Genomic DNA, 11,760 nt, shown 5'->3' with positions numbered 1-11,760 from the left:
TGAAACTGTGTTTTCTCCATTTGCAAATGTAAATAAATACTCAAAGACCAAACTTTGGTTTAATTCTCAAACAGTCGTTATTCGTTTTGATTTTATCATGAATATCACTAACTCTGCTGCTTCAAGGAAAACTTCCACGACACATGGAGCAGGGAGTAGGGTGTAGTTTATTTAACATGTGGAACGGAAAGCAGCTATAGTCTTTTAAGTGGTGTGTGACAGGGCGTGTTTGATTGTGCTGTGTTTGGTCTTGCTTCACTCGGGCTGACTGGGAGCACCTGGGCCCAATGCTACCAACACTACAAAAGCTGCCACCTTACCCATAATTTCCACCAGGCGCGTCTGTGCTGCGTTCCGGGTGCGTCGCAAACCCGCGAGCAATCGCAGCCAAGTTGATGCTTGATTATCCACCAGCCGCGGCGATAAGCGGCAGATCTATTTTCACGGGTGTTCAGACAGCAGGCAGGATGTGAAAGAGCGAGAGCATCCAGACCAATAGACACCCCCAACATTGTATATGTCTCCTCTACAACACCACAGACGACGAGAGATTGATCTTGGAGGTGGAAAAACAAAATAAGACTTCTCAGATCCATAAGAGTGCTAGGAGTGGAAGGTAGATACTAGCTTCATAAACACCTGATTGTTCTGTAAAGTACTTGAAGAGACAACATAATCTGCGATTCGGACAGCAAGATGCTTCAGAGGGAGCTCCCGGTGTGGTATGGGGCGGGGTGGAAGCTGGAACAAAACAAACCGGAACGCAGCACAGACCCACCCGGTGGAGAATGGGGGTTAGTCCTCTCAGAGAGACTCTCTCCATGCGCTTTGGTTGGTTCCTTTTATGGGTTTTCCTCACACTTATGGCACCTTTGAGACAGTCATGTAAACCAAGAATCACTCAAAAGGCTGAAACTACAGTAATAAAAAATGTGGCTGCTAGATTTTGAACTAAAACAGAACATATTACTCCACTCCGATAAGAACCTGCTGGCTGCTCCTCTATCAAGATATATGTCTAGAACGTACCTGCCAACACTCCCGGGTTTCTCCTTTTTTTTTTAGCCCTATCTCCCAGACCTCTCCCAGTTTATTTCTCCCGGGAAACTCCCGTAATTTGCATGGCCCGAACTCCTTTATAAATAATCGGACCAATATGTTTCTCTAATGTTGACCAGTTGCCAGATCCTGTATGAAACGCATCCTATTCACACAATCCACACACCATATACAATTTTCAACCCATTGTAACCTCAACCTGGCAACCTATAACCCAGTTGCGCAGTTGATCTCAGCGCAAGCTTCTTGGAAAGTTCAGACTCGAAAGTGAGCCGATAAAAATGGCAGGTGAAGGCGGTGTTCCCGCTAATAAATCGAAATATAGAGGTACATTTCTACGGTGTTGGGCACAACAATTTACATGCATCTTACCTAGTCATATCGACAACCTCCACGCTTTTTGTAAGGTGTGTTGCAGTGATTTTAATGTAGCGCACGGCGGGAAAAGTGACATTACCCAGCACATTAAAACACAGCGGGTCTTACAGTACACTTAACAGTAACGCCTCCCCGGTCGCGTTGCGTCGCCATGCCCCCGCACAAATCTCCTGGATTTTGAAGACCAAACGTTGGCAGGTATGGTCTAGAGGGAATTGTGCCTTTGCTGTCAGGGCTCCTCAGCTCTGAAATGTGCAGGCTAACCAAATCATTAAACCCTCACCTTTTAAAAACTTATTTTTATCAGTTAGCTTATTCATATACCATTTTATTTATTTTTTTATCTTATGTCTAGGAATAGGTCACTGCTTTCTGTCCTGTTGATCTCAATCTCGTGTCTTTGCCTTTATTATTCACTTTGAGTAAATCACATTGTAACATTGGGCCAGTTGTTCAAAGGTAATCTGATCGGATATTGGTTATCGGATTGGATCAAATTTTGAAAATGGGTTGTTCAAAAGGGAAAGAAGGATTCTGAAATCCGATTAGATTACAGAATCCAATCCTAGTTTTAATCTGGATCAAACCTTCAGTTTGTGTTGTTCAAAACTTGTCAGTAGGATTTGGATATCTTTGAACCAAAAAAAACAGGATTATCCTGATCCCAACAGGGGGTAGGATTTCAAGGTGGATTCCAGGAAGAAAATGTAGTAAAACTTTAAAATTGGTCAAATAATACATTTATATCATGTAGTGTATATACTTTTATTTATATTTTGCACTTGACTTGTGTAACCGTTGTAACAGTGATAAAGTAGATGAAGTAGACATAGGCTACCAATTAAGCTATTCAGTATAGTAAAGTAAAAATAAAATAAAAATAGAAATGATCTTGTCCCCATGTCTAAACGAGAAAGTGAAAGAGCAGAAGCACAGATCGTCCTGGCAGAGGATCAATTCAAGCTGACCAATCTGCAGCAAACCAAAGCCAAACTTCAGCTCCGCCTCCTAAAAACAGGGCTTGGAAATGCTGGTCTCTCCTCCTCAGATGAAGAAGAACCCTGAACAGTCTTTATTTTGTTAACTATTGGACATTTAGCCTTTTGTTTTGTTTTTAAGATATTTTCAAAATATCCACAATATATTTGTTAATGTATATTTGTTTTTATTTGTTGTAACTCAGATGAGGGGTCATAAAAGAAATTATGAATGGAAGTGGATGGTTATGTTATTTTTGTGTTTTGTCTCAAAATAAGAAACACTTACAGTGACCCCATATTGGCTCTCCTACCTGTTCTTTACATAGCTGGTAGCCCACATTGTGATATGTTGTCCCATTTAGAGCAATGGTAATCCGGATTTGGTAATCTTGAAAACTGTATATCTGGATAAGGGTGATCCAATCCAACGTTGCTTTGAAAAACCGGCATAAAAGTAAGACTGTTTCCTGATCCTGGATAGCAAAAATTGGGATTTCCAAATCCGGATAATTTTGATCCAGATTAAATGTTTTGAAAAGTGCTGAATATATTCAGTATGTCATTTTGGATCTCTTCAAATGCACAGTTGATTAAATAAAGAAGTTGAGAGTATTTGCAGACGGGTCTGTCAGTGTCGGTCTGCACTCAGACGGTGATGACAAGGTGCAGCTTTACGTGACTGTGTAGCTATAACTGTACACAATGTACAGATCAGGACAGAGGTGGAGGACTGAAGGCGGATGCAATCGGTAGTGCTATTAATTAACTTCACTTGTACCGCGCGCACGCCGCGTGTGTGTGTTCCTGTTTCACTGCGGCTGGGTCATGGTTATTGTTTCATCTAGCCAAGCAGACAGCAATTATACCTTATTAACTGTGTGTGTGTTTGTCTGTGTTTTTGCACAGTATGATCTCCTATTTCTATACCTGAAAGCACAAATTCCTCACCAGAATGTAAAGAAAAGCAAAAGCATTTAGATATTTTGAGCAGGATGCATGTCTTTTTTCGCCGATGTCCCATCACCTTTCTCTTTAGTTGTGTTGGCGTTCTAAACACTGGTGGATTTCTGAGGACTATGGTGAACTGCTCCTCAGATCTCTGCAGGGTAAATCCAGACATCTGTCCAATTTGAGTTTTCTCTTGCACGACTAAAACAACTTTTGAATGTACACAAACAAGTTCCTTCCCGAGTCAATTTTGCAGAGGCACCATGAGGCACATAGCCATGACGATTGTGATTGGTTTAAAGAAATGCCAATAAACCAGAGCGTTTTTTTCTCCCATCCAGGAATACTGTGTGGACTAGCCAGACCTTCCCCCACGCTGTGGAGGAAGGTCTGCCAAAGCGAGACCAATGTACTACTAATGTAAGCATAAAGCCTGAGTGATGAATCAGCCACTGTCAGAAGTCTCTACTCTCCATTCAGGTTTTTTTTCTTCAAAGTCCATGAAAAACAACAATCAAACTGTTATTTTTTTTACTTTTTTATTCTGAGATTGTTTTTTGACGGGGTTCTTTTCGGGGTCCGGTTTTTTTTTCACGTTTTTCTTTGGGGAAAATTTTTTTATATTGGCCAGTAAAAATTGACTTCGGGCAAGTAGATTTAATTTTTTTTGTTGCCCAACCGGATAATGGAAAAAATAAACTTAGCGTTGAACCCTGCAGTGTAGCCTATATGTCTAGAGCTTTTATTGTGAAAGGAAAGTTTCTGGCCTTTTTGTGCTACTGTTTTTTTTTTTTTATATTCAAATATCAAAATAATGTGTTTTTGCTGGATGTCTCAGAATTATAAGACTGGTGAGGCCCATAATTGCATGGTGCATTGAGCAGGTCATAGAAGACGTCTCCCTTAGAGTTAATAATAATTACGTCCTTGCTCTCTCTTTGTCCTTCTCCCACTGTCCCTGCCTCTTTTCCTCCCATGTTCCATGTTTGCTTTTATTCTGTCCACTCCAACACACCCCTCTTATCCCATCTTTCATTCTGTGATGACGGCCTCACATGCTTATACTTGTACTTTCCTCCAACCCCCCTCCATGCCTGCTAGAGTGATTATCCTAGTCTCTCCTGTTGCCTGGCAACCTGACTAATGATGGTGGGCTAATTGTGCGACTCCAGTCCAGCCATCAACAGGGAAAAAAGAAAGTGTGTGTGTGTGTGTGTGTGTGAGAGATTGCCGTCAGGTGAAGTAAATACATTTTTCACATTCATTGCCATTTTAGACCAACTTTGAGGAATTTAGCTGCCACTGTGAACCACAGATGTATATCCATAGACGATAATGTCTGACAGGATAGTCATAGATAATAAAAGGAAGATCAGCCATGCTTGTGTGTGTCTGAAACAGAGTCACACAGATAAAAGTAATGCCCTTCAGCTTTGCAAACATCACCAGATCACAGATAATCCCATTCTACCTCTAATTGACTGCAGCGGGGTTGAAAAATGGGCCCTTCAAAGGTAAATGAGTTATCAACGTATGACTCTGAGTCCAGCCTTGGTCAGCTGCATCCTGCTGCTTTAAGTTTAGCTGTTTGTAGAAGAGATAAATACTGACCTATCTCATGTCTCTCTGTGAGTGTGTTTGTGTGTCTGTCTCCATCATTGAAAAAGAAAAGCATTTGAGGAATTAGCAAACACTCATCTCTTTATTTAGGGCTCATTATTTTCTTTCTATGCAGTGAATTGAGTCTGATTACAGCAGGACATAATTGCGCAATCAGATGGCACCATCGCAAAGGAAGTAACCTGACCTTGCCCTAAATAATCAGCTGTGAGTTATATATCCTTTTTAATGATGCTAGGAAGAGTTAAACAATCAAAGAAATACGCTGGTTTGTTACTTCTGCAAGTTGACTTGTAACAACTTGTACAGCTGTGTCAATATCATCCACACTCCATTTGTCTGTCCCAGTTTCTCATGGATGTACATAGTAGCTATAGCTAACAGGCTATCTTTAGGAAGATGACCAATTTTTAAAGACTACAAAACTCTGATTGTTTGAGTCCAACCAGCTGAAATAGTTATCAATGAGCGACACCAGACCTAGTTTTATCACCAAACACAGTCTTTAGATGCCTGGAACAATTTGCCCCAGTAAAGAGAATTGTATGTAGGGGGAGAGGGATGGTATTGTAATTTCTTTTTAGGACAAAGGCAGGGTGGTCAGGCGTTTTATGGAGTAAGTAGTTGTAGAGGGTTTCATTTTTACTAAATGTCTACTTCAGCCTGTCTTTGCAATATAGTTAATAATTTAGTCTTAAAGACAACTTTCACTTGTGCTATGGTTCATAGAGGTACCATTAGTGATGGTCAAATGAAGCTTCGCAAACCACTGTCTTTATTTTCTGAGCTCACTAGATGGCGCTCTCTGTTCAACAAATAAGTTTGTCTTGCTGCAGTTAATTGGGCCTGCTGACCAATAGGGCGGCAGTATATAAGTGCGGCCCTCCTTCTCGCGCCCCCACTGATGCATCATTTCAGGGTCAGGTGGTTGTCTGTGCAGGTAATGCTTTGCGCGTATTTTATTCCTTGGTTCTCTCAAGTGTCCGTTCTCTCTCTCTGTGTTAAACCGAATGCTATCCTGTAGCTAATGCTAGTGTGGTCACAGGTAGATGTACGCTGCCGTGTGGGTCTTTCTCTCCCTCCCTCTCCCTGTGCAGGTTTGACTTTGAAAACAGGTATGCTACCTTAAATCTAGCCCCCAAAAGCCTTGATTAATGTAGCTTAGCCATACTAATTTTATGTTTATTGACAGGGAATGCTCATCAGCTAGTTGAAGTCTACAGGTGGTGATTCACATGACCCCACCACCAGCTGATTGGGGCCGCTGCTGCTTTGTTTGCCGCTGCTTTGTCTCTGCTGCTAAATGCTGCTAATTGTACAGTTTTGTCTCTGATGCTAAATGTACAGCTTTGTCTGCTGTTTTACCTACGCGGCTTTGTCTGCTGCTGTGTCTCGGTTGCCACTTACACATGCTACTCTCTGCTGCTAAATATATGGCTTTGTTTCTGCCGCGAACTACACAGCGTGTCAACTGCTTGGCTACTTGGTTGCTGGACTTTGGACTACAGTTGGCTTGCATGGTGGATTGCCGACACCAGACTTTTAACCTGTTTAGTTCTTTAATTTTAGCCGAATGACTGAGGAGTTAATCCTTTAGTTTGTATTACTTTGTAATCATTTGAATTAAGTAAATTGTTTTGTTTTCTTTACTTTATTATCGTTAATAAATTGTAACTTGTTTTGTTTTCTTTATTGTCGTTTGAATTAAGTAAATTGTTTTGTTAAGCTGATTTTGTGAACCATTTCCTGTTTTAGGTTGTGTGTTTTGTTGTACATTTTGGGGCTAATTAATTCAGTTGTAACCTCTTGTTTGCCCTTTCCAGTGGCTGCAGGCTGGTGACGTGGGTGGTGGTGGTCTTTCTTCTCGTGTGCCGTGTTTCCTTGGATTTGGTGACATCACTGTGTGTCTGGGTGAACCCTTTTTCTTTAATTTAGTTTTATTAATTCTCCTTCCCCTTCACCTGCTCTTCCCACCAGTAGGCCTCAGCCCCTGATTAGGTTTTCTTTTTCTTATTTGTGAATGCTAACTTTTATGGAAATATATATATATATATTAAATAAAGTATTTTTGTAAACTGGGAACCACGTATTTTGCCTATCGAGTGGAACGAACCTGTGTGCCCTAAAGGTCTTGGAAATCCCTGATTGTCATCTGTCCCATTCGCATCGCCACACTTGCAAATAAAGTGGTTTAAATTTTGATCGTCTGGCTGCATGTGTTTCTCATCGTGACATACTTGGTTGTAGCAATGCCTACGGCCACATCTGAGTAATTACTTTGTAACTGCAAAACCTCAGATTCTGTCTAATGACAATGGGCAATCAACTGTATAAATAGCTTCTCTGAAATATGCTAAGAAAAATCAATCAATTTGAAAACTAAGTAAATCCCAGATTGCATAAACTGCAACAAAAAATATTTTTAAATGAATCACTTAAAAAAAAAAATATATATATATATATATATATATATATATATATATATATATATATATATATATATATATATATGACTGGCAGCAGTGGCTGCCAAACAAAACCCGTAAAATTAATGTAACTAATGTATTGTGGCATACTACTTAAAATAACAGTTGGATTGTTAATTTACATATGATGTCCACAAATTTACAGACTTTTGTACACAATTTCAAAAACTGAAAACTACTGTAAAATGTTTGTTATTGTCTGTAAAATTAGGATTTATATATAATTTAATGGAGAACCACAACACTGTTTTTTATCAGTCACCTTGCCAAACCCAGCGCTGCTGCCGTTTCTGCTTCATCCAAAGCAGACTGAACATTTATATTTATTAACAAACTTGATGACATGATATCCCCCTTCTTCTTCTCCTCAGTAACTCATCCTCCCTTGGTCCACACAACATAAATTGAAATGTGTTCCAACTTCTCGGCAGGAACTAATTGAAATAGTTTAATACCTTCCTCAGGTCTCCATTAAAGCAGCCATTACATTTCGTTTTAGTGGTCTTCTGACTCGTGCTAAAACACAATTTCACTAATACTGCTCACTGTGGCTGCAGAATGTTGACTTCAGACTGAGACATTAACTAACTGCAGAGTGTCTATGCTACTGTATGTATGAAAACAGCATGGTTCACATCCTGATGGCTTATCAACACTAATACTGTATTATATTTTAATGTATTTTATTCATTATTGTTCTCTCTTGTGAAATGTCATTATTTCTTTGAGTAACACTTACCAATTAGTGATTAATGATTTAAATATTTGTTTCCAACTCTCTGATGGCTAGGGTAATTGTATACAACACACACACACGCTTAGGTTCTCACTCTGTGTTTCAGAGTTGTTTCTTCACTTTTTAAATTACTTGCTGACATCAGTCTTTTTAATATATTGATGCACCTAATCTTCATGAATTCTGTCTCTTGTTCATTACCTCCATCAGAATTCTCTAACCCGCATTGCTGATGCATCATAAGCACTTGATAACACAAACACCCTTTACTGTTGTCAGTTTTGGTTTCTCTCTGGCAATTCCGTTGTGGTGCATTAATGTTAATTGCTCTTTAATTGGTGCTTTGATCTTGTTTAGGTCTCTCAGCATTCCCTTGTTAGGTGTCAGAAGTCGATCTGCTTTGCTGTTTGCAGAAACAAACTTGATGAACTGTATAGTTTCTGTCCTAATGAGAATTATGCATACATTCTCTCACACACTATTACACTTGTTTAGGTTTGGAGCATTCAAATCACAAGCTAGTTTTGGATCTTATCTCCAAAGCTAAATGTTTAAACAGTCAGCATTTGGGTACCTAAGTAATTACAAACAATGACCTTTAAAAGATTTCTAACTTATTTGTCTACCAACCTTTTGTATTTTTTACCACCTCTCGATGCTGAAGAATCACCTGTTGATCTTAAATGGGTTGTATACCCTTTTCCCACCAAAATTAGCAGGTATATGCAAGTTTTGTAAACCCGCTAAATAGAAGCAATAAAGTCCTTTCCCACTGCCGGAAGACGATGATGCTTTTCTGTTTGTTTTCTGGTGTGGGGTCACATTCGATAATTACCTTGTCCACCCAGGGGTCATATTTATTTATATGCAATTGGTCAGTTAGGACAGAAGACAAACATTTCTTTCACATGCAGATGATACTCAAATGTACCCATGCCGTACATCTCTGGTCTATAAACACATTTCTGCATGGCTTGTTGACATCTTCACTGGATATTCTCCAGTCGCCTCAGAAATGTGAAATTTGTGCATACTGTGGCAAACAGCAGGTGGGACAGTAAATACTGCTGAGGCATGGGTACCGGGCTAACAACAAAATTGCAGAGCATCTTCTTATATACACCCTGTCACTATTCGCTGCAGTCAGTGCTGCCAGGCAGCATCCATCCCTCTTTGCCTTGTATAGAGAAAATTAGAAGCCCCTCCTTTAAGGAAGCATTCAAGCTTAATACTTTTACAGGTTCCGTGAGAATGTGACACATATTGCATATAAACCAGTATACCAGTGGCATGCTAGTGTCTCCACCCAAATCCCATCTTCATCACTTTCATATTCTCTCTCTGAATAGCTTTGATCCATGATTGAGCACTGCTTTCAGCCTGCTGACCACAGTACACAAATGCTGTGGGCCAAAGAGGCAGCCTTTGAAATTCCCAATCCATGCTCTTTGCTTTTGTGTGAAATATACAGAATAATATATATTCAGCTTCAAACAAAACTGGAGTGAGAAGAAACCTTTGGCACTTGAGCATCTTGGGATTCTTGGGAAATTCCTGTAGGACACACAGAAGGATGTGATGAAATACAAATTAACATAATCTGGCAGCACATGAGAAATTTTCTTCAAAATGAACAAGGTAAGACTTAAATATTTCTGAAATACTGGACTTTTAATTGTTATATAGAATGGGCCATTACTTCTTGCGGAACCCTTTATGGTTGAACCATCACATTTGTTATGCTCCTTGATAAGAGGCTTGTAAGTGTAAGCGTTTCAGCGCTGGCAGACATTGAAATGGATGAGATGTCACTCTCTCTCACTGTCTTTCTTCTTTAGTCATCAAGTGCTTTGTCCTCAGCAAATTTTTTCAAAATGTATGATCTTTTTGCTCAACCTGCAGCAATATCTTGTATCTTGTCATCATTAGGCAGTAAAAAGAATTTCATTCGGAGCACTGATGGGTCAAAGTGCTGCTTGCTACAAACCAGGCCAGTAATGAGGGTGCATGAGAAAAAAAAGGAGATTAATTTGTTTAGCTGCCTGTTATATTTTGCTGTTTCTCTCCTGGGTTTCCTCACATTTCCACCACCACCTGTTTGCCTCTCATGTCTGTCTGTCTCTGTCTTTAAAAATGTAATACAATTTTATTTCTTTTCACTCTGCGGTCTGTGCCTGCTTTCTGCTTTGCTGTAGTCCTTCATCGTGATGTTTTGTCCACTCGTCTCCTCATTCATGTCTTTGTATTGTCCTCCTTTCGATCATTTGAATGGGGTTTTGGTTTGTTCATTCCCTTTTATCCTCCATTCATTATTCTGTGTATTCTCTCTCTGTCCATGCATTTAAAACCCTTTCAAGGCCCCTCTGCCCTCCAAACAACAGTATAATTAAGCAGGGGGATGGTCAAGCACAGGCAATGTGAGAAGAATCAAAAACACAGAATCTGTCTTTAATTTAGATTGACAAAGGTCAATTTTAAAGATTTTGTCAGCTTTTGAGAGGCACATAAAGTTGCCTGGATTCAACTTTATGCAAATGAGAAACGAGCAACTCGTCACCCCGCTTCTCCAAAGTCCCTGCGATGCTACCAGAATGCATTGCACAGCTGCTCCCCGATATGAATGGGAAGCATTGAAATGACGCAGGCAATGGACACACACCTTGAGGGCCCTATCTTGTACCCGGCGCAGCGCAAAGCCCGATCCAAGTGTCTTTGCTAATTTAAGACCAACGCAGTTTTTCTTTGCGCCCATGGGCGTGCTGGTCTTACAGGAAGGTGTGTTCAGGTGAATTCTTGGCGTATTACTATCTTGAGGCAGCGGGAAGTGGTCACGCCATTGACCAACAAAAACCTGGTCTAAAGTCAATAGTGCAACATTTCATTGTTATTTTAACCGCAAATTAGTCAAATGCGCCTAGGCTCGTGCACAGCGCGCGCACACTATCCCTGTTACACACAGGGAAGCGCAGCAGCACACAAACGTGCTAAAGATTACAAATAAAAATATTACGGTGCAAATCCGCTATCATAATAGCACCAAGGTACAAACGCGCCTGGCTTTTAAAGGGAATGGGAGATGACACTCTGATTGGTTTATTGCATGTTACGCCCAAAACACACCTATGAATTAATGAACACACTAAGTACGACCCTTTTGAACCAGACCCTTTTTTCCGCCGTCAAACTAGCAAAAGTGGATTTGGACACGCCCTAAATGCACCTGCGCCATGCACTTCATGCTGTGCCAACATATTCTCACACCCAACTCGTAAAATAAGGACGTTCGGTCAGGAGCCTCTCTCGTTCTTATTTGACGTTAAAAGTCTCCTTTAGTGTCTCATGTAAACGTGCTTGGTCGCCACTATTGCCGTCCCTTTTGACGCGCTTGGTCGGGACGGGTGAACGGAATCGCGGAGGTTGGGTTTAGGAGAAAAACAACGGGGAAAGGACGCCTCAAAAGCCGGGAAACACACCGCGGGTGAAGCGCGACAATAACGGAATCGCGGAGGTTAGGTTTAGGAGAAAAACGACGGGGAAAGGACGCCTCAAAAGC

This window comes from Perca fluviatilis, chromosome 5, assembly GCF_010015445.1.
Source record: "Perca fluviatilis chromosome 5, GENO_Pfluv_1.0, whole genome shotgun sequence".
Classification (NCBI taxonomy): Eukaryota; Metazoa; Chordata; class Actinopteri; order Perciformes; family Percidae; genus Perca; species Perca fluviatilis.
This window is presented reverse-complemented; position numbering follows the sequence as displayed.